The sequence below is a fragment of the Oreochromis niloticus genome, linkage group LG20 (assembly GCF_001858045.2).
Source record: "Oreochromis niloticus isolate F11D_XX linkage group LG20, O_niloticus_UMD_NMBU, whole genome shotgun sequence".
NCBI classification, from domain to species: domain Eukaryota; kingdom Metazoa; phylum Chordata; class Actinopteri; order Cichliformes; family Cichlidae; genus Oreochromis; species Oreochromis niloticus.
In genome coordinates, this window is record NC_031984.2 from 17,850,014 (window position 1) to 17,870,902 (window position 20,889).

The following is a 20,889-nucleotide window of genomic DNA, read 5'->3' on the forward strand; positions in this document are numbered from 1 at the left end:
CCCGGTGCTAGGCTGCATTCCACAAGAACCTAAGTGCTGAGTTTGAGTTGGCAACTTTGAGTTCTAAACATCCAGGTGTGGATTTGTATTGGTTAGCCATGGTTCTGTCTTACAGACTCTGATTGGCTCATTGAGGTTGTGTATGTCCTGCTGTTGATTACAGAGGTTTTGTTTACCCGCTGGCCTCCTAGACCCCACCTCTAATGAAATAAGAATGTCCTTTTGGAGTGAGAGCAGAAGAGAAGGGGGTCAGAGGAAAAAGTGAGGGAGAACATGAGGCCAAAAGAGTGAAGCACAGTGTGGGGGGTTTCTGGAAACATTATGCTTTTATCCCGCCATGAAGTTATTTGTACTGAATAAAGCAAAAAGAAGCTGAGAGGCTTTCCAAGTGAGGACAGAAATGTGTTTGTGTACATGTATGTATTTGTGTATGCTCACATGCATGTGTGTGCACGCGCTTTGTTCAGGTTAAAACAAGTCAAGAAGATGGCTTTCATTTGCCCACTCTTTGTTCGCAGAGGATACAGTGTTTGTATGGCAACAATGTCTATGTTTGCGAGCGTCCCGTGTCTATGTGCAGCGGTGGATTGCTAACCTGTTGATCTTTGTCAAATTAAAAGTACATCTCAGAGCACGAGGGAGAACAAAGACAACAGAAAAAAGCCCAAAATCCAAACAGTTTAAACCTGGAAGTATTTTTCTCTTTGTTTGTTTGTTTGTTTTTTGGATCCAGCCAATCTAGGATCATTAGGAAATGACACATGGTCATGGTTAGCTAGCAAGTCAAGATGGAGTTTAGAAGAATGCACAACATAAACGACATTGTCAGAGACATCACAGTCCTCTTAATCCTCTGTCAGCCTGTTGAATGGATTTTACTTAACAAATGGAGTGGACATGGAAATAATTAAAGGGCAGAGTGGAGCTGAAATCCAAGCCAGATTAAAGCACAGCAACTTTGGGGGCCTTGTGAGCAGGTAAAATTTTCATCTCCTCATCTTGCTCCTGTGCACTGCAGGCCAAAGCTTACTCCATCTTAGTCCAGCATAAAAGGACTGATAATTGTATAGCTCTACTCTAACTGAGGACTCAGTGTGCAAGCCACATTCCCCATCCATACAGTTGTATCCCTTTAAGCACTTTCTGTATTACATACACACTCACACTCCGATGGTTGCATCGGGAGTAATTTGGGCTTCAGTATCTTGCCTGAGGACACTTTGACAGACAGACTGGAGAAGCTATGGATCAAACCACTTCTACCACTTCTTCTACTGAGGGTCTCTCAGTTCATGTTTTGCCTTGACAAAACATAGCTGATATGTTAGCGTCCAATTTCATTAATAAATAAATACAAAGCTGAATCCTAATCTTAACGTACTGTAACCTTGAACAAATTTTGTTTGAGTTTTTTTGCTTTTTATATAGTAAAAGTGGATAGGGGGCCTTTTATGTCCCCAAAAGGAGGAATTCACATTTAAAATGTCAGCAGAATACAGTATGTAGTAATATATGAAGTACTCCTGGTATGTACACTCACTCACCCTCAAAGTGGCAGAGCTGGCCAGAGCTTTCTGTCTGTAGTTTTGAGTCATAACCAGAAGACTGGGAGTGATGCTTTCTAGAGATTACTCCCCTTGAAGGTGTTGATCTCTTTAAACATACATAGATTTTAACTGGGATCTGTTCTGTTAAACATAAACACTAGATATCTCAGCGCATTGCATACTTTTAAGAGATAAAATCTCTTTTATCCTCTGTTTATGGCTATCAAACAAAGTTGCCCTATAGGTTTTCTTGTAGACATCACTATTCTGTGTTTTTTTACTTCTTTCCTTGCAACAGCCTACTGATTATAAATGAGCTCCAGGTATAAAATAAATATAAAGTTGTATGTGCATATCCATGAAATTGAGATTTTACAAACCATAAGTGCTGTGCACCATAAAGATGGCTTCTGTAAATGCAATTTTACAGCCCATAATCACAGTTTTTTTAATCTTCAGGCTGATAACAAACCTTAGACCAAAAGTTCCTAAGTAGTAGTAAAAGAAACTAAAATCATATAAAAATATACTGCGATAATTTCAGTCTCACCTTGTTTATAGTTTTCTAACTGTAAACAAAACAGCAACCTTAACTAGCTCAACACTACATAATTTAAACTCCCCAGCCACCTCTTTTCAACTGCTCAGGAACACAAGTATCTAATCAGGCAGTCACATGGCACTTCGCAGGAACACATTACATTTAGGCACGTAAACATGGTCAAGACGACGTGCTGAAGTTCAAACTGAGGAAAAAGGTGATTTTAGTGACTCTTAATGTGGCACGATTGTTGGTGCCATCCAGACTGGCCTGAGAATTTCAGAAATCCCAGTAGATCAGAAACTATTCTACTGGGATTTTCCCACATTTTCTGTAGGGTTTACAAAGGATAGTATGAAAAAGAGAAAATATCCAGTTAGCAGCAGTTCTCAGGGCCAAAATGCCTTGTTGGTGCCAGAGGTCAGAGGAGAATAGCCAGACTGCTTGGAGCTGTTAGGAAGGCAACAGTAAGTCAAATAACCACTCATTAGAACCAAGGTATGCAGAAGAGCATCTCTGAACACACAACACAAAGAATCTTGAAGCAGATGGGCTACAGCAGCTACACCAGATGCACTCTTGCAAGCTAAGAGCAGGAAACTAAGGCTACAGTTCACACAGGCTCATCGAAACTGGACGACAGAAGGTTGAAAAAATGTTGCCAGGTCTGATGAGTTTCAATTTCTACTACAACCTTCAGATGGTAGAACTAAAAGAAAATATGGATCCATCTTACTTTGTATCAACCGTTGAGGCTGGTGTAGTCGTGTGGGGAACATTTTCTTTGACACACTTTGGGGTGCTTAGTACCTATTGAGCATTGTTTAAATGAGTATTGTTGCTGCCCATGTCCATCGATTTATGACCATATTTTTCCCATCTACTGATGGCTGCTTCCAAGCACGATAATGCACTACTTCACAAAGCTCAGAGACTTTAAAATTGGTTTCTTGAACATGACGATGAGTTCACTGTACTCAAATGGCCCCTATAGTCACTATATACCAGTCCAACACAGCACCTCTGAGATGTAGTGGAATGAGAAACTTGCATCCTGGATGTGCAGCTGATGATTCTGCAGGAACTGCAGGATGTTTCCAGCACCTTTTCGAATCTATGCCATAAAGAATTAAAGCAGTTTTGAAGGCTTGCTGGTACCAGCTGGGGGTCCAACCAAAAACCAACAAGGTATAACTAGTAAAGGGAATAATGCATGTAGCTTCCAGTGAAAAATGATGCCAGCAGCTGACACAGCCCTGCCACTATTTCCTGCACCGTGTGCCAGGTTCGAACTAGTAAACAACTATTACCCCACGCATTCATTATTACAAGCTGACAAACTGCCTGAAGAAATATCATCTCCTTTATATCAACATGAGTCAGTAAATGTTCATTAATGAATACACTGTGGATTTTCTAAACAGTCAGTAGTCGGCTCGAGACGACGCTTTATAAATCATACCCTTAATTTATGTGTGAAAATAAAATATTGTTGAAGCAATTATAGTTAGGGTGGTGCCACTAGAGTCTCGTCAGAAACAGAAACTACACTGGGTCATTGAACTTAAGTACCGTGTTGTTTATTGTGTTTCTTATAGGAAGTCGTTCCCTATAATTCCAATATTTTGTCTACCTTTTTTTTTTTAATTAAAGTTGTAGTCTACTAGCCAGTGAGCGTGTGCACAAAATCTGAATGTATTTGGGTAATGTTTGGGTTTATGGATAAGTCTTTGTTCAAAGCTGTGCTGCGCCATGTGTCTTTGGTAGTCAGTGAACCATGGCTTAGGGGTCAGTAGAGGCGTCTGACCGAGGCCATCCTTCAGCTAGCTGTCAGCATAATCAGTCTGTGAAGTCAAAGGTGGTTCCACCAGGTTGAGCAGGAGTGGAGGGAAGTCGATAGCTCAGCAACACCTGAGCACTGACATCTGAGTATGCTGTATGTTGTATCTATTTCAATTAAAAAAAAACAAAAAACAACTCAGTTATGTTCCAAACTTGCTTTGGCAGTGCGAGTTGCTGCTTGTCTTTGTGGATCTGGTAATTGAAGAAATACTTTAGGTAACTTTGTAGTTTATTTGTGTGGCAAATTTGATGACAGTATCTTGAAACGCTTAAAAAGGAAGCTAAACCCTACTCAGGGCCACATTTTTACTTAAGTTGTACTGTAAAAATCTGATTAATTTGACATTAACATACTTGCTTTTTAAATGCAAAACACAAAATTTCTTTAATGTAGGTAAGTGAAGAGCAGCGACAGGGATGCTTTGTCACTGTCAGCATGTGAAGCTGTAGACTGATGTAACCCAGAGACACTTTTGCAGCTGCAGCAGGACTATAAGAAGGAGGATGTGTGGAAGAGAGAAAAGAAGGAAAAGAATAAATAGTGAAGCAGACAAGTTTATTCGTGTATTTTTTTGGTGTGTGTCTGTGTGCATGTGGGTTTTTTTGAAGTTCTGTGAAGGAGAGGACAATTAAACACCTGATGTGGGGATCATAAGGCGGTTTGTCTTAGTAAGCTCCCTTTTCCCCACCCGCAACACGCTCATTACACAGGCAGAGACATGGCCACATGCACAATGGCTCATGCAAACCTGCGTTTGCAGGAACGACTAATATTTGGCTTTTTTAATTCTGTAATTGCAAGTAAATCCCTATTCATCAGTGTTTATCCATGCAGTGAAAATTTACATGTGCGAGCAGCTTGTCAGAATCAATCTACAAAGCCCTGTGTGGCCCACCTCAGTAGCACAGCCAAAATATGGAGATCTGAAGACTTTGCTGCTAATTAGTTGTATTAGACACACACCTTCCTTCACTAAGCTACCCCTAACTGTCCTCTTGGGTATGAAAAGGGGTTTCTTACTCAAGCCACACAGTGCGGACCAAAATGTAATTTGTCTTTTGGCCACTGGTGATGGGATGAATCAGAAACTTGTTGCATCATAGGATCATACAGGGCCCTAGGGGGCCCTAGTCATAACCTATTAGATGCTTATCATTTATATAGTCTTGCTGACATTCAAATTAAGTAAATATTTTCAGTGGTGCTCTCAACAGCTTTATAAGAAGTTCATTTCTTTAGGTTTTTTTGTTTTCATGCTCTTATTTTCTGGCTCAGAATAATGGTTTATCCAGCTAATATGGAAGTATCACTAGTATTCAGAAGTGGCCTTCTCCTATTGGATGGACATTTAAAATTTCACTGGTATTGAATAATATTGTTACTTTTTTATATTACTGACAAAACATTTACAGTTTGCAGACCAAGTGAGAATGTAAGCTGGAATACTTTTACTGAACTCCCTCATCTTTCCCTCTCTGTCTGAACATGCCAGGTATGATTCAGTCTGTCTGTAAGCTCTTCTTCTCCTCCTCTCCTTGTTTTCTGTACAAGTTAGCCCACAGTCATAAATCAGTCCACCTTGAACTGTCGCTGTTTTTCACCTCTGTCTTCCTCCTTTTTCTTCTCTCTGTTTGATGCTTTATTATTTATTATTGCTGTCACTTCTTCAAATGGATTTGCTCAAGATACATTCACCTTTTAAAGTTTATTTAGATCTAGAATATTAAAAATACATATTTAAATGCTGTGTTGCAGGAGTGGGATATCGGGACAAACTGGGAACGATATTGATAAACTGAATAGGTTTGGCTGTGTTTTACTGTGCAGCAAGTTTTGTGTTTAAACGAGAGTTCAAGAAAGGGAAAAAAAGAGAGTGAGTGATCCTGGCAGGATTAAAAGGGTATTTTCAGCTCATTGAGATGGCAGCACACAAAATCCTTTCCCTCAGGAGAAACTTGCACCTGGGGAGGCACTTTGAGCATTCGTGGGTTTGTGCGTGTGTGTGCCTGTGTATGAGACATACAGAGCAAAATAACTGTGCACAAGGTACCTCTCAAAGGTGAGATCCTGTGTTCAAGCTGGATTACACCGCAAAGAGAAAGTGTGAACGTCCACAAAGAAGCACTGATAGAGGGGAGGCACTGGGATTTGCAAACAGAAAAAAATGGGAATCACACTTTAAAAATATAAACAAAACAGTTATTTTCTTCCGACTTCCTGTGCTCTCCTGAGTCTCCCTGTCTTTAACAGACACACAAAGACACATGCACCCACACCAAAAGCTCTAAAAATACCACGTAGTCTCAGGTCTAGGGTAAGGCCTCTGTTCCCCAAACTGTGTTTTTAACATATAGACCCACCCCTAGGCTGCCAATCATAGATGTGGCTGCTGCTCCAAGGCAGAGGGCTATATTCAGAGGCAGCAAGAGGGATGCGGTGGGGGTTGCCACAAACTAGGGGGATTCACACCTGCTGACTTTACTATATATGGCTACTTACCGAAAGGATGTAACACCCTGAAACATATAGCACTTTTGATACCTCAGCTCAAGTACTGCTGCAAGGTCTTGCACACGCATGCATTCAGAAATAGATACATTTAAATTGCCTAATAAAAAGCAAACATTTATGATCAAGATTGACACCCACGGAAACCATGTGGCTGAGAAAAAACACTAAATGTATTTTAATAAGTAATAGAAGAAGGAATTTCACTATTTTCTTTCCCTATTATAGACATGCCAGAGCTGCTATCAGACACCCCCTTGTAGAATTGAAGAGGAAAACTAACAGGAATTTACCTGTTTCCTCTCACTGAAAGTCATCCCAGTGCAGTCAGCACAGAGGCTTCATATCTTGGGCTATCACTGAACTACTGTAATAACATCAACAACCTTTGGACTGCCACTCAACATTAGGGCTGACCACTAATTAGGCCTTCTATAGCAGCAGGCAGCATTTTATTTCTCACGCTAGCTGAAAACATTTTCCCAAATATTGTCCTCATTTATTAAATAGATGAGCTGTCTTGATGTTTGTAACACTGCTGCACAATAGAGTTAGAAGATAGCATTTTTTTTTATTATAATTAATTGTGTTTCATGAAAAAAGAGGCACTGACACTTTATATCAGCGACCTTTTCAACTCTGCATAATGTTTGTTGATCTTAAGCTTCAAATCCCAAAATGGCTCAGGGGTCTATTGCTGCAGGGTACCCATGTGACATGCGTAGCAGAATGTTTTAAAGCCCCTGAGTCTTAGGGCTACAGAATAAACTTCTCATTTGAGCCCCACAATGAAAAAAAGTGTATAAACTCTTGGCTCAGATGCAAGTTAGTCCAACACAGATCAGCTTGTTGGGCTGTGTAGTGTGTTTTCAAGGTTATGTTTTTCAGTGAAACCCTAGAGTTGGATGTCAGAGTGGACTCCTTCTCTGTCACTAGATCGGCTCAGACAAGCAGATTAATGCTCTCTGTGTCCCTCACAGCTTACTGTATGTCACTGCTATTATCCTTGACATCAAACCAGTGGGTCAGGATCCTTTACATGGGTGTCTTTCCCATACATGTATGCACTTACACCCGCATGCACACGTACATATAACTTACACATGTGCAACTGAACTCGCTCTTCCTCTGGTTCCCTCTCTCTTATCTGGCCCTGAGGAAAAGCCACACTTGTACGATGACATTCAGCACAGGATTAAAGCCCATGTAAGACCCTCCTCAGTTTACACTGCCACTGCCAAGAAGGGATCTATACAACCACACACTCTCATGCAATCCTGTACACACTCTGGCTAAGACACAACTCCATGCACACACACACACACACACACACACACACACACACACACACACACACACACACACACACACAGTTGAAGCGTAAGGGGAAAGCACAAACTGGTTTGTGTGCCTGTGGACTCATACATACTCAAATGCCTTCATGCTTTGTTGTTTAGCATGTTGTCCTCTTATTACTCCAGACTTATGGAGATGTCTCTGCTTACCAATTGCCATGCACATGCATCGCATACAGCAGCGCAAACACTCACGCATCCATTTGCCTTGCCACCATCCTCATTGCTTTCATCTCTGAAACAAGGGTCTAAGCCTAGACACCCACCTCATTTGAGTCACGTGTGCACACACACATACACACACAAAAGCACTCCAGTTCCCTCTACCTACAGGCACAAACTCACATATATGTGGTACTGTTAGTACTGAGGGTAGATTGAACACAGACTCCCTCAGTTTTAGGAATGGTAAGGCTAGACGTGGTCAGGCCCTTAGTTAAGATGCTGTACTTTGTATCTAGGTCACATTGTGTGTGTGACTTTTTTTTTCTGCGCTTACCTCCGGGGTTTGTTGGTTAGGTCTGGAGTAGATTCTCACTGGAATGCATTCTGATTGGACTAGACAGCAATCCTTTTCTGATTGGTTGTTTTTCCCCAGGCTTCCATTTTGGGGGTTGCTTTGAATCAGTGCATCTCCGTCACCCTCTTTTCCGTTCGCTGTGCTCTTTTCTTCTCTTTCTACTCTTCTGTATCTTGTAGATTGCCGCCGGCTGAGTGTTTGATGTGAATGTGTTTAACTGGCTAAAACAGAACCAGCAGTGGGCTCTTCTGTGTTTCTACTGATGGAGTGATACTCAGTGCAGGGATCATTGCCTATAGTAACTTTATGTGATAAGTGGTCAGTTAAAATGGACCTCATAAATAAAATCAGTAAGAACTATCATATATGGCAGATGTGATGGTGTATGTTTGAAACCCCTGCTGCTGATACATTTTCACAAATGCACTGCTGACCTTCTAGAGAGTGTCTAATAGAGATGCATATGGAGATCCAGCTTTGAGCTGGATTTTCCTTTGTGTGAAAATGTTTGGGGGTTTTTTATCGTTCTTTCATAATATACACAGAGAGTTGAGAAGAATGTTTTAAGAGTTCCAGATCTGTGTGAGTCTTTGACTTTTCAGGCCTGATGGTTTAATTTGATTGATTTCATGAAATTTGAAAAAAGAGGACCCTGGATTGGATAAATGAAAGAAAAAGAGGACTGCTATTTTAGTGATACTATACTATGGTGACATGAGAAGACCTAAAATAGACACTCAGCCCACTTAAAAAAAAACACTTCTATCACCAGACTGTAATGTTAAATATGAACTGTACTGTATCAGTTTAATAGAGGGAGAGAGATTTTTGTGGTCATTCTTTCTCACTGCAAGCACAGCAGAGCATGGCAGAATAAAATATAAAACCATCATCAATAGGTCCTATTGTACCTATGCTTTACTCTAATATCCTCTCCTGGAGTGACCTAGACGGTCAGAGTGTGTATGCAGCAAGGCTTCAACTCTGCAGCCATGGGATTAGCTTCACTGGTGGGTGGTCCTCCTATTGCTGATCTTAGAACAGCATCACATTTTGTTCTTTACTCTTTCTAGGTGTTGGGATTATGGATCAGGTTAGGTTGCTGAAGTTGGACCATTTGATCGAACTAATGTTTAGGTTGATTTGGACACATTTATATGTTTCACTTGTCCCCTTATATGAGTAACTTTGAAAGCTCCTGGACTCAATCCCCACCCTTGCTGGGAGAAGCTGGCTTGGGAGGGTTCTGCTAGAGCTCTAGTATTACTGCTGAGTGTGAGGATTCAAAAGCCAGATCAAAACTGGCAATGCAAAATTTACGCGCTTGCTGTAGTGAACAGCAGGTGGGACAGGAAATAGTGTGTTAGCTAGCCAGCTAACATTAGCATAAAATGACCCATATCAAACATTTTATTCACTCTGTACTGGTGCTCGCTGCAAGGCATGCAGATGCCGCTAGTTTACACTCACCAAGCAGCTATGGAAACACAGAAAGGCCAAAATAAATACTCTCTGAATGAAAGATCAAGCACACTCTGAGAATAGATGGATGTTAACTAGACTTGTTTTGCTGCTGTGGCTGTTTGCTGAGGTGGGATCGACCACAAGAGGAAGTAATTGAAATGTTTGCCGATTGTTTTTGGTGCGACTGTGGCTTTAGTCAGCTAACAGGTATGCTTGGTGATATGTGGCAAGGTGTTCCTTACTGGATAAATGACAGGTTACATAAAGGACAAAGAACAGCCTGTGATGTTTGTAAGGAGTGTGTGACGTTACTCAAACGAGTCACAACCATGTGCAGTCAGTAGTGTAAGATCATGACCATCAATCATTGGGTTTTCCCCCCCCCTCTTTCTTGGCTTCCAACCTTTCCCTCCATCCTTGAACTCATCACTCTTGAGCGGTTAAGCTAGTTGTAATGAGGACAGTGAATTGGCATTTCGCAGTTACACACACACACATACACACACGCACACAAATAAAGAACCAGCACATGTTCTCCATAACAAAAAACCCACAAACAGACAGGTAGTGTGACAGAAACAGAGCTGTTGGAGGCCTGGTGTTCTCCCCATCTGAAGGGATGGGAGCAGAGGACAATGTAAACACTCTGTCACACACATAAACAAAGCCCTGCTCAGATTTCACTGCACAGTTACAGAAAGCTCACCCTTTCTTTTATAGAGAAAGTATTTTTGTAATTTGTTTATGTGAGATTCCATGGACCTAATGGGAAAATGGCTTTTTCGGCATCACACCACACCTGAGTTCAATTTCACTAGCTTTCTCACAGACAGATCGTAAAGATGGCATACCAGAATGGATGCAATCTGTCTTTCTTTTCTGCATCTCAATTTAATTTCTCAGCCTTCCTCTCTCAGGCACATTCTTTCTCTGTAACCCCTCCCTCTCGCTCTCTTTTTCTCTCTTCTTCTCTTTCTGGTTTTATCTCAATGAATGATGCCTGTGCAGGCCGACTATTCAACAAAGAGCAACAGGTGAATCACAGAAGTCAAAGAAATGATCTATATTATGTTTGAGAATCCTTTCATTAGAAGGATTTTTGGCTGATTATGAAGCCTGAGTTTGAAGTTCTTTTGATTAGTTGCATTCATTTTCTTCGGGTTGAATTCTGAAGCAAACTGTACCAAAAATGTGACACCGTACACTCTTAGTTGTATATCATAGCTCCTCATTCTAATCAACAAAGCTTCTCTACTGGCATGGATTAACAACATTAAAGACATGTGTACACACACACACACACACACACATGCAGATGCACTATGTTTGGGTTATGCAAAACAAAAGCATAATTGCAAATAAAATCCAAGCATTCACTGCACATTTAAGACAGTAATTTTAATATTTATTGTTTTATATTAATGTTGCTTCCCTACTGTCTAGGTTATCACATGCACACACCCACACACACAAACTATACAAAAACATATGAATATGTTCACCCTTGGCCAGCTTTAACCACCCGCTGATTTAAAAAGACGCCATGTGTTTAGCAGGACTTAAAACAACGGCCCAGCAGAACCTTCTGCATTGCAGCGCAAAAGAACTGAATAACAGGACAGAAAGCAAGATACAAACATGTGTTTGCATTGTTTGCATTGTTTGCCTTCTAATTACATCGTTATTTCTCTGTGTAAAGTGTGTGCATGTCAGAGCTGTATGCGTGTGTGTGTGTTTTCCCCTGTAATGCAAGTCTTTGTGTCTGGAAGTGGTGTGTTTCACAGCAGGCATTCCTTTCAGGCTAACCCAGTTTGCTTAGGTAATAACTAGGCTTAGCCATAATTTGTTTGTGTGTATGTTGTTGTACGCCATATATGTGTGTGTGTATCTTTAGGTGTTTCTGCTCACGTTCAAAGGAATAATTCCTTTTCATTTGACACATTCATACAAAAAGACAAGCCCATCTATTTGAACTTGGAAATGAGCCATCCACAAATGAATGCCTTTCTGTTTCTATTCTTCCTGTTTCCGTTGCTCCAGTCTTATTTCTTTCGTCCTGTTTAATTGGCAATTGGAATAACTTTGGCTGTTTAAACCTGCTCTAATAAAAGTTAAGATTTTAACATTTTAAGCATGCCAGTGTGCTTTTTTATACCCTAGAAGATATCACAAAGAAAACAAGGCAACAACATTGCTTGGCATTTTCATGTTGAGACTTCACTTCACTAATGGCAATCTCAAAATCACTGATTTAGGCACCCAGGTTTTCACATGTAACATATTTAAAGCAGGAGTACTGTCAACTTGTAGGATGGGGATAACTTGTCAAAGCTAAATCGCTTCTCCTACATCTCTGCTTTGCTCTGTATGCAGCACTGAGACGAACGCACACCGAGTGGAGTGGCGCACCCAACAAATATCTCTACAGCGAATAACCATCAGCTGTCGGCCTTTTCTTGATGTCTAGTCCTGTTTGAAAAATAGTTCCAAAATGACAGTTAAGCTGATGCCTTACAACAACACCATTTCAATTTCGTTTTGAAACACTGACTGGACGTCCTTGTCAAACTTCAAACAAGAGAACGTTCGTGTTCAAGGATTGTTTTCTACTGTTTCTCAATTGATTATAACAAAAACAAAAACAAAATAACAAGCGAAAGAATGAATGGAAACTCAAACTTATACTTTCAAGCCCCTTTCTTATCATACTGAGCTAATTGTGTTCACACCCCACTAGCTCCATCCCTGGATCTACGATGGGATGAAAGTGTTTTGAAAGATGTAAAAAGTTCACCATCAAACAAATCAAAGAGAATTGGTTTGTACATAAATTGCTTAAAAGTGTTTATTTTCTCAAAAACAAAACACATGCATTTAATTTCTTAATTCCAAGAAACGATCTGGCTAGACCTTTGTTGCACATGCAGACAGCATTAACTGCGATCTGTCAGCGGTCCAGTTTTTGCAATGGTGTTGTGACCTGTTTTGACCAGAAAGCAGACTTTGGCGGTTTGCTGGAGATATGCTTAGCGTGCAGAAGATGAGAATTAGGTAAAATCAGGTTAACGTTACTTAATCTGACAACAATTTTTTTATATAAATGTTTTCTGGGACTTTTCAACGAGTCCCATAAACAGTAACATTTTCTCTTCAGTCACAGTTGGTTGTGGTTTCATCAGAATCCCACTGTTTTATTTAAAAAAAGAAAAGAAATGAAAAAGAAAATCAACATTGCTAGCTAAAAGGTTCTGAACAGATGGCCTACGTACATTCCTCCCTACGTACACAAACTAGTTTTTAATATGAATAAAGCTAGCTAAACTTTAAAGCTATTTATGCTTATTTTACAGTGATCGCTCGTTTTAGAAAAGCAGTGCTACATCACATCCAGCACTCGATACAACTGCATTTCAATTAAGTTTCTTTAAGGGCCTGGATGATGAGTTTAATGTGAAATGAAAAGGACCACAGCTTCTAGGTTTTAAAGTGCGTGCAGGTTCTGAAAAGGATAGGTGATAAATCACAGTGGTAAACATCCCAGCTTTTGAAAATGAGTTTGGAGCAAGATGTCTTCTGCTACAGAGCGATAAAGCTGGAAAGAAATTAGTCATAAATGTGCACTCCACTGACACGAAGATTTTTCATTTTCTCAGTGCCACAGATTCAGAAATGCATGTATAAAGAAAACTATACTTTTTTAAATAATAATTTTGTCACACCTTAATTATAACACAGGCTTTGTGATTAGTGTATAAGAGAGAGATTTCTTTACTTAATACTTAAGCCTGTTGTTTTAAAGGTATAGTAAGTAATTCTTTGAGGTTATTTAATAGAAGAAAAATAATGCTGTACTCATAAATATACATTAATTAGTACATAGTTATGTCTCCCAAGAATTTAATGCATTCTTATAAACTTAGAATTAATCAATAAAAAATGCATAAGATGAGGATTTGTGAAAGCCGCTATGTTGCCCCACTATCTTGAATACAGTGGGTAAGATGTACATTGTCAGTCCACCTTTCTGCATTTTATGTTTTATATTACTTCTGATTTTAAAATACAAACATACCTCTTTCAGCTATATATGACCACTTAACATTTGTACATGTACATTTTTATCATTTGGTTCTCATGATGTTTTTCTCCTCCTCCACCAAAGCTCAGTCTCCTCTCTCATTCCCCAGTTATTCCATTCCTCTTCACCTCAAGCCTCATCTCATAAACTGAAGTCAGGGCTCTAACACACAAAAGTGTGCATAAACATGCTTATTTATTCCCAATATTGTTGGAGTTACTTATTGTCAGTAGATTAGACACTCCCGTCTCTAGACAGCTGACAATGACGACATCAACAAAAGCTGGTTATAAGATAACATTTTGCCTACTAATTTATAATCCATAATTTAGTTGTACATGTACAATGACAATAAGGAGCTATTCTATTCTATTCTATTCTAGAATAGACAATATACACAGCAAATATTTACATATGGGAGAATATACATATGCCGACGAAGAAACCGAGTTGTTACGGTTTTAATCAGTTCCAGGAGACAGCTGCTGTCTACCAGTAAATGTTAAATACACTGCTGTCTGTAATTTTTTATACTGATAGACACTGTTCACTGATCACGTAGAAGTAGTTGAAGAGGAACACATACACAAACCATTTACTGGAGATTATTTCCCCTCAGTAGCAAGGGTCAGCAAGTGCCAGTAATTGCCGGATGAGCTGAGGGGTTGCCAGATCTGAGCTGTAACTGCCAGTTGGTGAGTCCATTCTACACACACACACACACACACACACACAAACATGCCTACACCCACCCTGAGATCATAAGCCAGAACTTTTATCAGTGATGTCAGTTGTTGTGTCAGCTCTGGCTCACTATCCTGCCACTTTATACACTGACACATTATCATGTGATGCTCTGATGTCAGAGAGAAATAGTGCAGGCTCGCTAAATGTTGTGTATACTGTATAAAGCAGCAATTAGTAAAGAATCTAAAGTTTCAGTTCAGATGGGTTCAGATCCATTTGTGTGTGTGCTGAGCCTTATGCTACAAAATATCGTCAAGTGAGTCGATGTTTGGATGTCTGCATGCATGAGGTCTGCTTTTGTTGTGTGTGTGTGTGTGTGTGTGTGTGTGTGTGTGTGTGTGTGTGTGTGTGTGTGTCTCTGTGTGGGTGGGTGGAATGAGGCAACATACCGTGACTTTATCATGGCAAAGCAGAAACAGTATTAACAACTGGTGAAAGATGTTTTGTGGACATTTCTCGGATTCCCTTTTGGTGGAAAGAAGAATGAGGAGAGGGGAGAAAAGGGGAGAGATGAGAAGAAAAACAGGGGAGTCAAAGGAATAATGAATAGCCCTAGATATTTCTGTGAGTTTAAATAGAGTTGCTGTTCAGTGATCAGAATGAGCCTCCTTCATTTTTTATGATCTCTTTGTGTCAGTTTTAAATATCCAAACACAGGAAGTGTTGCTTGATTTCCTCTTTCTTTATGTCTAAAGTGCATGTGTGCATGTGTAGGTGTGTGTGTGTGTGTGTGTGTGTGTGCCTGTCTCTGCCTCTTGCTGTCTCTCCTTCTCCCCTTTCTCTCTCACATTCTTACGCACATATACAGATGTGGGATAGTTGTTTGCTTTTCTTGCCAAGCAAAAATGCTTTCTTCTCTTTGCGACCTGCTTTGGTGTTACCTGACAAGTAAGTGTGTATGTCTGTGTGTGCGTGGAGAGAGTGAACAAGTGCTAAACCCCGCTCCTCGCTTGAGTGCTGCTGCAAAGGCCCAGGTTGACAGAGAGGATTGAGAGTGTCATTCTTGGGATTAAGCATAATGACCAAGATTGACAGACAAGACAACATTGCACATTTACACAGACACATACGCACATACCCTCTAAACATTCACACAGAAATGTACACAGGTAATTATAGAGAGGCGTATCAAAGTGCTGGGATAAGCCCCAGTTTAAATGCGTGTGAGCAGGCCTCTACAGGAGGGGAACCAGGATTACTTTCACTCTATATTTCCTTTTTTTCCCCCTCCCACGTCTGATTTTTATTCCCGGTATCTTTTGTCCTGTCTTTTGTCTGTTCTTTAACCCACATTTACATTCTTTACTGTTAGGATATTTTGCTTTGCCTAAGCCTGGCTAAAGGTTGTAAGATATAGTTGTTGGACAGATGCTCAGCTCGAGATAGGTTGAATCCCATCCAGTTTGGTGTTGGCCTGTTGCCCAGTTTTGCACATGTATGATTTTTCAAACTCATCCCAAACTGTTGGCAAACAGCAGAAACAATAAAAATCTTTTAAAAAAATGAGCTAACTTCTCTTGTGGTTGATTTTGCACTGCAAATTAGTTTACTGTTTTCATATTTCAGTATCTATATTCTGCTTTCACTCTGTGTTGTTCAAAGTGTTCTAATTTCTGATTCTCATAACTTTAAAAAAATGCTTTGGTGTCCTGTACGTATATCTGCATAAGTGTGTTTTACTCTGGCAGAATCTTTATATTGGAAATAATAAAAAATCTAAAATAAATAAACATGTCTTTACCACGTGCACACACACACACACACACACACACACACACACACACACACACACAGAAATTAAATAAATCTTTCCTAAATAATTCTATCTTACGTTCTCTCACACATTTAACTGTCTGCCTGGAATCCATTTGTACCAAAGGACTTCAAATACCCTTTTCTTGTCAGAAGATCTTGTCCATTTTTAATCTATATTTTTCAAGTGGGACCTTACGATCGCTGTCCAATCAGATAGCGGCTGATAAGTGTGGCATGTAGCAGTTGGCTTGGCACATGTCGAGGCTCCCTGGCCTAGGTACAGGCTTGTTGGCACAGTATGCACTTTAAGGCTCTGCAGAACTTTTTGAAGAGGATGATCACCTTTCATCTTATCATTTTGCACAGTGACACAGACTTCAAAGGGAACCGGTCATTTTTTACTGGCACTGCAGTATGTGTATTTTTTTGCGCGTGTGAGCTATTGACACGTTCCCAGAAAACTGTTCCAGGTTCTAGGACTGTGTTTAATGAAGGCAAGGGCATGGCTTCAAAGAGCTGCAATCCAATCTACATGTGTAGAAGTGCACACACGTACACGCACTCAGAACACACGTACACCTCTGCTCCCTGGAAAGTAAGAAAAAGTCAGAGCTCAGTCTCTCAGCCCTGTCTCGTAATTTGGCAGCACACTTCTTAACCTTGACTGAGAGATGACTGAGATACAGATGGATATCCAAGAATGTGAAACTTGTATGAAAGGCAGTGAAAGTCAAAGAAAAAAAAAACCCCAGAAAGATACAGCACTAAAAATAATGCGCACGTGTTAGTGTATATGTCTGGCTGAAGTGGCATGCAAATATTGAAGGCAACTTGCTAAATTGTGATGAAATTTCAGAACGAATTGACAAATTATAAAGGCTAAATTACATTAACGTTAGACCTGCGGCGAACCTCATTCCACATAATATTGCTGTCATTTGTAACTTTCAGCCCATACTCTGTGGATAGCTGCTGACAGCTGTAGAATTTCCAAATGGCAACTTTTCAGGATAAAAGATAAGATTCATAGCTTCATTTTCAGATGTTGATAACTTTTTTTTCAGTGGTGTATTTGTTTTTAGAGACTGGAACGTAAATGCTTCTAATAGTTATAAGATGCTTAAGAAAGCACTGAAAAGATTTTTCTCTGTTTAGAAACACGAGATAGTACCAGGCTCAGGCTTGACCCTTACGCCATTTGTTGGAAATTCTTCATGCTTTAAAGTTTACGAGTGTGCATATGTTTGAGTTTGGATGTGTTAGCGCACGCGCGCGCGCGCGTGTGTGTGTGTGTGTGTGTGTATATGTGTGTGTGTGTGTGTGTGTGTGTGCGTGAGTAAGTGTGTGTGTGTGTGTGTTTGAACACATGCATGACTGTGTGTCTCCGGTGCCTTTGAGGTGTGTTAAGGTGTGTTTCTCTCTTTGATGTTTGGCATTGGGTTTATAAAAGGGTCGGTTTTAAAGGCATGAATTTTGCATTGGTGTGTGTGTGTGTGTGTGTGTGTGTGTGTCAGCCAGCAGAGTGGATGTGGTTCACCTTGCACTGGCCACCTGTAAGCCATCGACAGAAATTAGCCTCTTTAGTCCTGATGGGATGCAGAGCAGAGAAGGAAGGGGCGGTGAGAATGTGGCAGGAGGGCTATTGCTGGGGGTTTTGAGGAGGTGTGTGTGCTTGTGAGTGTGTGTATGTGTGGTAGTGGGTACTTGGGCGAACCATTTTCAAAACTGCATTTTCACTCTGCCATCGTAAGGCCGAGAGAGCTGGAGACAAGGTATAGACCGTACAATGGAACCATTTGTTTCTCATTTGTCTGTACTGACTGGGGATCCGTGTGTGTGCCTGTGTGTGCGCATGCACGTGTGTGGGTAGTACTTATTTAATGCCGGTATTTTGGCGGCATGCCCAACCTCGCTACAGAGTTCTGCTCTGACTCTACTAAACACGCACAACCTGGACTCATTACACTCAGTAAACAAATAAGTCATTAATACCAGCCTGCAGGCACCACTCACACAAATAGAAACATATAGAACATGTACATAATTGTGGACACACTAGCAACGACGCCCATGCCCTCCATGGCCAAGGCTCCTATTGGCTGTGGGTTTTGAGACTAGTGAGACTAATGATGTGGTCCCTGTATTCCTGCTTCCTGTCCTTCGCTGGAGGACTTCCTGTAGCAGAGTCATGTGTTCCTGATTACAGTCCACATCTAAGACCCCTGGAGCAGGACAGTTTTTCTCTGATACGTATACACTCACACTCACACACCTACATACAGATACACATACACTAGATATAGAATAACCTCGTCTCGTCAGATATGTGATATTGTTCAGCAGGAGCACTGAGAGCACTGTGCATCTGTGTTTACTTCTCTTCTCTTTTCTCTTTAGGTTTCTCTGTCTGTTTCTGGTTTTTCTGCCCTCCCTCAGTTTGTAGCCAGGAGGCTGTTTGCTGTAATAAAGGGCTGACTGGTGCTCTTGTATTTTACTCACTGCCCTGCAGCCCAGATTTGGGATTAGACCTCACAGCTGTGTGAGTGATCAATGGGTTGGTTAGTTGTGTGTGTGTGTATCTGTGTGGGTATAAACACAATAAACACAACACTGTAATTATCAAATCAATACAAACTTTTTTCCATGTGAAAACACACACAGAAGCCTGTGTGTGTTTTATCCCAAAAATTGGAAGAATACCATATTCTAACCACCCTTTAGGGCAAAACTACAATATAGTTTGCTAGTACCTAAGCAGCCGATACCAGTGTCCATTCATTTAAATCAAAGTACAGCTGTAGAAGATATTGTACTACATCTCTGTACTTTTGAAAGACCTAAATTTATATGACAATGCAGTTACAGTGATTGTTACTGTCATTAACAATCTTGATAAAATTAATAACTTATTAGCAGAAACATCCGAATTTGAGGGGGGATCGGTACAATCTGCTGGCAGTTCACTCTGTATTGCTGGAGTACAATTTCCAAAATTATACAGAGTTACGTAAAAGAATTGCTTCAATAATCCAACAGTCTATTCGTGTGTAATTAGTACTGTTGTCATTTGGTTCTCAGAAAGGCTTTATTATCTTGGTGGACCATCTTGCTGTTTTACAGCGACAGTTAGGTGTAAAGTTGTCACTCCTCATATGTGTGTGTGTGTGTGTGTGTGTGTGTGTGTGTGTGTGTGTGTGTGTGTGGAGCCACTCTCCAAGGGGAAATTGTTAGCAAATAGCCTCCAACTGCTGGCCTTTTAGCTCTGCAAACACCGAAGGCCTCTCCCCACATCCCCTTCACTCCACTCAACCACCACGCCTCAAACACCCTCCCACTCTCTTAAAATTCACCTGCACAACAACCCCCCGGGCTTCTCATCCTTCTACTGCTCCCCTCTCTTCCCTTCTCCCCCTTTCTATCTTGCTTCTAGTCACTTAGACATTTCCATACCTATTCATCATTCCCTCTCCCGCCCAGTCTGTGTCTCCTTCACACACAGAGAGTCATTCCTGAGTGGGTAAATAGAGTAAATTGGGGCTGACCCCCAGGGTTAGCAGAGGCCATGCTCTCTTTTCATGTCAAAGCCATCTGAAGGCTGATTGGTTGATTGCAGTGCTCTCCGCTTCCAAAAGGCTCCCTTGTGCTGCTGTAATTGCCCTATCATGTGCACATACACATTCACATACTTAACACACTTACGCGCACAAGCATGCACATAGATGCATACATGCAGATACACACACACAAACACACATTCTTACAGCCAAATGACTTAATTGGTGTTAATTGCATAATGACAGTAGTGAATTGGACCTGGGTCAGAGGTGACATAGGTTTGAGTGGGTACGGTGATGGAGAAAGGATGTTGAGAAGATGTGCGGGGAAAGCTCGCACTTCAAGAAAAAAGCACAGCAAATTTAAATTCATTCCTGAGTAAATTCAAATAAAACAAAACAAGACTACATCAGATACGTATGCAGATACATTATGTGTACTTTAAGTTGATCGGTGTGATATGATGGTCAAAAGAGTTATTTGTCTTTTTTCAAACACAGGTAAGGTTGGAAAACATCTAATACATCTGGCAAGGAATTCCAGCAGCTGGAACCAAAAAAGCTGAATCCTGCTCTAGCAGCTTTTGCTTTGACTCTCAGAACTGTTAGTCTCAGAAGAACGGAGCCAGAACACTTAGCACTTCATACTAAGTGAAGTCAGACAGGTATTATGGAACAGCAGGGCTATGTAGGACCTTATAAACTGGAAGTTTAAATTTGCTGTCAATTCTGTTACTATGTGGTAGCCAAAACAGGGATTTGAAAAATTCATTCTTTTTTTATACCTCTGGCAGCAACATTTTTGAATAACTTTAGTTCACCATGGCATTTATAAATTGACCAGTAAAGAGAGCGTTATAGTCAGACCAACAAGAAAAAATGCATATATTGGTTTTTTGGTATGTGCTTGAGACAATAACCTTTATAGCTTAGCTACAGAATGATACAAAAATAAAACTTTTTGTTGAGCTTGCATG

At 40.5% G+C, this 20,889-nt stretch overlaps 1 protein-coding gene across 12 annotated transcripts in view; it reads left to right on the forward strand.

Moving 5' to 3' along the window:
* The window catches only part of LOC100695931 (ELKS/RAB6-interacting/CAST family member 2-like), a 155,025-nt gene that overhangs the window by 119,864 nt on the left and 14,272 nt on the right, over window positions 1–20,889 (forward strand). Inside the window, exon 20 of one of the 12 annotated variants that reach the window (XR_001224690.2) lies at window positions 14,476–14,551. The exons of 10 other annotated variants lie outside the window; for them this stretch is intronic. The gene's annotated coding sequence lies outside the window, so the exon portion shown is untranslated. The remainder of the gene's footprint in view (window positions 1–14,475; window positions 14,552–20,889) is intronic. One more of the 12 variants, XR_003215694.1, reaches the window with a different exon arrangement.